Here is a 6,009-nt window from a genome sequence, read left to right as displayed (position 1 = left end):
AGCTTTGGCAATGTTGGTTTATAATAGTAAGTTATATACAACCCATTCCTTTAGGATAGGTGCAGCCACTGCTGCAGCTGAGAAAGGTTTATCAGATGAGGAAATAACGCTTGCAGGGAGATGGAAGTCAAGTGCATTTAAAACTTATATCAGGTCTCCACTTACATGTTCCAAATAAATTTTGCAGGGCTAAGATGTTCAGTCTGGATAGTGGGATCCTCCATTGTAAGAAATGCAGGAATTGCATCCTTATATAAGCAGGCCAGGGGGACAGGGCTTAGGACTCCAGACAAAAGGGATCGACATTTGGTGGCAGGGCTATGGGGGGTTGCGATTTGTTGATCTTGCCTGCAAGCTCATATGGTCAGCCCATTTTGAGAATCCACCTAATTTTATAGTTATCCATTGTGGTGCCAATGACATAGGTCAAGTAAAAACACAAAAGCTGTTAGATAGGGTAAGGTGGGATTTACGTTTACTTGCTTCTATCTTCCCGAACACAAAACTAGTTTGGTCGTTCTTGCTGCCCAGGGTAGCATGGCGTTACTCAAAAAACGTAGAATAGGTAACCGGTAAGCCATCAATTGTCTGAAATAGTGGACCAGATGTGTGTTTGTACCATTGAATGTAGTTGAACAGATCTGTTACTGGGCAGTATATAGAGTCAGGGCATGCCTGCACAGAAATGATCAATGGTGTGTGGTGTTTATTTGTTTTGTAATCCCAAATTATCTTCTTAAAATAAAGCGTGGCGTTCTCCTCTAGTAAATAAATCAAGAATGATCACGTGGTCTAGAGGAGCCACGCTGATTGGTTTAAATATCGTCCTACCCAGATAGTATTAAATTTAGGATCTTGACCTAGAGATAGCACCAATTAATTACATAATCTACACATGCCCAAATAGGAGACTTAATAAATGTAAACAAATATCGTTTGTGATAAAACAAGAAGAAAACACATGTCACATAAAAGGTATTATTATTAAACATAATAATAACTACTATGATTCAAGAAAATTTGTCCAATACATTTCCTTTTTACCCTAATTTAATCAATGCAGATAATATGAACTTTGAGCTTGTTTTAAAGATTCATTTATATACAACTTCTGATTCGCGTTTTAGATACTTTCGTACAATATACCCAACATATAATCGAACGAATGCACTTAACTTTTCAAAATGTCAAGGTAAACCACATTGTTCTTTATTTGTGTATAATGCCAGATTTTAAATCTCAGTTTGCCATGTGAAATTTTTTATTAAATAACTGTAATGAGCAAATGCATTGTAATTGCTCTTTAAATTTATGATTGAAAAGACACCTTTCATGTAGGTATGAATTGCCGTATCGGACTTTTATGAATGAATCATTGACTTAGTTTTGCGCCCCGGGGTAATCCTCGAAGTAGCTAATCTGTGTTGTTATTTTTTTTACTTACTGATTGCAAGTAGTGCGAACATTCTATTTCATTTCAAAATATGCCTTGTAACATTATATAACCAATAAAACATTGAAATTTAATAAAAATAAAACAATAAATTTTGTGCTACAATTTGTAACAAATGTCACACGTCTTATTGCTTTTTACTTGTGTCGTATGTTGTTCCAAACGTTCATCAATTCAATTGTTTCAATGTTAAATATACTACCTAAATAAAATCACTAAAAATTAATATTTTATATAATCGTAGGTAATGCAGCAATGGGTCCCGCAACATTTAAGACAACTTGAAGGAGCTTAAAATAGTAACCTTAATTATTAGAACCATGAGGAAAAGGTACTTTCTTGGTGGAGTAAATATGTTTTTTCTTATTTATCAAAGTATGACCAAGATTGATAAATTTAAGTCTTTAAATTTCAAACAAGTGTCTTACTTAACAGTATATGGCTCAGAGGCGTTTTCAGTACGCAGTGCAACCAAAATATCAACACACCATTAAGGTTATGAATACATGCAGCCTCCTTTAATGTTGTAGATACCCATAGCTACCCAAAGTAATGCATTTGACATATCAACAGCAATTTGTTAATTCATCTTTTATCTGACAAGATAAGGAGTCATCGATCTTGAAATGTGTGATATTGTTAGTGATCGTCCGCATATTAAATCTTAAAAGTTTTAACTAGAAGTTTAATTTAAAATTGCATATTTAAGCCATTTGCCTACTAGAAACAACAAAGGTTTTTTTATTACATTTTTTATCTGACAAGATAAGGGGACATTGATCTTGAATTGTGTATTATTGTTAGTGATCGTCTGCATCATGAAGCTGAAAACTTTTAAAATTAATATCATTTCATATTTTCTTGGGTAATAGTTTAGATCTAGTGAATATCAAGTATAATTATGGATGTGCTGAAAATAATTTCAATTCAAATTTCTTCATTGCAATTTATTTCCACCTTTATCTCAAAAAACGTAAGAAATACGCAAATATTTTTCTTTTGAAATGCTAGATTGTTTTAACATTGGATCCAATATATGAATGAGGGTAGAGATCTAGAAAATGCGTACAAGTAATCCAAACTGGTACAATTTTTTTTTAGGATAACCTATTTAAAATTAAAAGGGTTTTGTAGGTACTTATTTCTTTTTTACAACCATCTAGATATATTCTTCAATAATTATAATCCCCTATGATTAAAGAAGATTTTCCAACTTCACCCTTTTTTTTCCTAATTTAATCAGTGTACATATATATGATAAATTAATCGATGTGAGGCAAAAAATGTTTTCAAAACGAGCTTTGATCGTGTTCTAAAGACTCATTGATATATAATTGCTGATACGCGTTTTTAGATAGCGGATTCCAATGCACACAAACGTTAATCAAATGAGTGCACTCAACTTAAAAGAAATGTCAAGGTAATTATAACCTCAGCATTCTTTTTACGTGTATCATGCCAGATTTGTAATTACAGTTTGTCCTATAAAATTTTCATTCAGTATTTATGATAAGCAAATACTTTTTAATTGCTCTTTAAATTAATGATTGCAACGATATCTTTTTCGTAGGATTGGACTTTTATGAATGAACCGTTCACATATTTTTGCGCACTGTATATTTAATCCTCACTATAGCGTATTCTTGGTTGTTTGTTTAACTAATATGTTTCACATTTTATGTCCTGTACCATTACATAACAAATATAGCATTGGAATTTTAATAAATATAAAACAATCATTAAATTCTGACTTACACTTTGCAACAAAATTGCCATTTGTTTCATTGCTTTGATATGTGTTGTTTTGTCGTCGTGTGTTGTTCCAAACGTTCTTCGATTCAATTGCTCGAATGTTAAATATGATCCTTTATTATAAAACAAAAAAATTGATATCTTTATATATGAAGATTATGAAATCATACAGACTCAGTCCATTTTAACCAAATTAATAAAGTACATGAAAATATTAAATGTTGCTGCCCAATGTACATTCCATCAAACGATGATAAAATTAACAACTACCTGACAATATGCATTTTATCGGACACAGATTAGTGGCCAATTAAACATAGCGGAAAATCCAAAATGACAAATCCCAAGTTCTATCCAAAAGAAGATAAAACCCGTGGGTTGATATATGCAAGGAAATTCCGAATATGAAGGAGTATGCTATGATATACTCTAATATATCATATTAAACAAATACATCACTGCCCGACACTTGAGCAAAGAAGTCCAGAGACCTTGGGATCAATATTTTTCAAGAAGAATATGAAGGCGTTTACATTCCTGATGCTAAGTTTTCGTCTCATAATAACGGTCGTAAACTCTACGAATTTAAAAGATATGTACTGGTACATACATACGTATAAAAACCTTTGAAAATTTAAATCAATACACTATTTGCAAATGCAAATTGCGTGACCTGGAATGTACATGTAGTTGTAGACGAAGAATGTGTCTATTCAAATATTGACCAAATTACCAGCGCAAAGATTAATCAAACAACACAGATTTGTTGCCGGAAATCCGGTGTCCATCCAAGATATCAAGAGGAAATGGAAATTGATTGTTGTGGTGGCAAGTATTAAATAAATGTTCGAACAACTCAAAATCTTGTTTATATACGGAATACTTTTCACGTGAGCAAATTGCAATATGAAAAAGGGAAAGAGAGAATATGATAGATTTTTTGCTTTAAACTTATGCAAGAAAAAATTATCGCCGTACTATTTTTTGTTGTTATTTTATCCTATGTGAATTGAAGTTGTTGATTGTTGATTTCAGAGGGAATTTACAAACCGCAAATAGAGTTGTGTTGTAACGAGCAAGTGTATGTAAAGGACCTGCAAACAAACTGTGGTTGTAAGCGTGGTAAGTAATCCTTTTATAATGCATTATATACTCTTGTCGTTTCAAACACTCGATTTTATACATTCCAATTAGCCTTTGACAAAGACAATAACTTTTAAATACAGTAAAAATTGACTAGTAAATAAAGTTTGTCGAGAATATATCATGGGTGTATTCCAAAAAATTAATTGCTTCATTTTAAAGAAAGAGATCGAAAATGAATACAAAATAAAACGAATTATTGTTTAGATTTAATCTTCGTGCTTTCAAAAATATCTCTTTAGTCTCTTTTTCGGATCATCATGTTAAAAATTAAAAATTCTTTTGTCATCTATTTTTCATTTAAAAGGAAAATCAACTTTTGAGAAGGACGAGAATAGAATAAAATCTGGTTCAGCTAAGGGTTACTCACCACGGACTCATCAAAACCGTTGGAAAGAGTTGAACAGTTTGGAGAAAAGGTAAAAGTAAATATTTTCATGAATGTTTCAATTTGAATATACAATAGACAATTTCCAAGCTTTAAAAGATTTAAAGTAATTTTATAAAACCTGTCTTGAAAATCATGGTATATTTGTGTACGTAGGTGCAGAAAGAAATATCCACGCAACTCTAAAAATTTGTTTTGCATCTGGAAACTACGGACAACGAAATCTAAGAACAGCAAACATATTTTAATATCCATACTCAGTGGCAGCTCCTTTTTTATAAGAGTTTGATTTGGAGCTAATAAAAATATTAAGACACATTTTACGTTGTTGTTTCTATTTGTATTTAAGTATGTTGTAAAAATCGACATTTAAAATTTAAATATGAAAATTTTTAATAAATGTTTTTCAATGACATTTTTTTTTTTGGAAAATCTTATCATTACCCGAATGCAGTTGTTAAACTTTTCTTTCATATTTCCCGAGTACGATGAGATTTGGCGTCGGACGAAGCAGTTTAGCTGTCACAATAAATAACTTTAAATTTATGGGAAAAAGTTCGTGAACTCTGAACGATATACGTTTTTTGACATACACAGTTAATAAATACATCGCATTTGGCTGGATTGTTTTTAAATATTAGGTTTATAATATAGGCACATAAAAACGTTACTTTCTATGCCTTGTCTGAACTTGTTCATATCTCCTTGTAAAATGACTTTGTCAAAAACTTGTAATACCTTGTATATTCAAAATACTATCTTTTTTTAAAGTACAAACGTTTTACTTTGCCTTTATTTATATAATCATTTTATAGGATTGATGACATGGTTTGCAGCCCACAATTACTTTGGCAGATAGAGTCATTGTAGATATTTTAAGTCGAAAGCATAAAATTAAGAATTATGGATTTTTTTAATTAATGCAATGAGAAAGAGAAATGAATAGATCACTCGTTTGATAATTATTACGAGTAATAATATTTAATGCGTATGATCGATCCGATATAATCCAATCCATTTATATTCCAACAATTCCGAATACGTATACAACTTATGAATTTATATCAATTACATAAAGTAGTAAAAACAATAAATAAGTAAAGTCTTATAACTTTTGAATTAAATTATTTAATTATGATCTTATCAACAGCATAAGTGCATTAACTGACAACGTATTTTAGCTACTAACTCCCACTGCCTGTAATAAAGCATGATTGATTGTGTAATATATATATATATATAAATATATATATATATATATATATATATATAT

Source organism: Magallana gigas, chromosome 9, assembly GCF_963853765.1.
Source record: "Magallana gigas chromosome 9, xbMagGiga1.1, whole genome shotgun sequence".
NCBI classification, from domain to species: Eukaryota; Metazoa; Mollusca; class Bivalvia; order Ostreida; family Ostreidae; genus Magallana; species Magallana gigas.
This window is presented reverse-complemented; position numbering follows the sequence as displayed.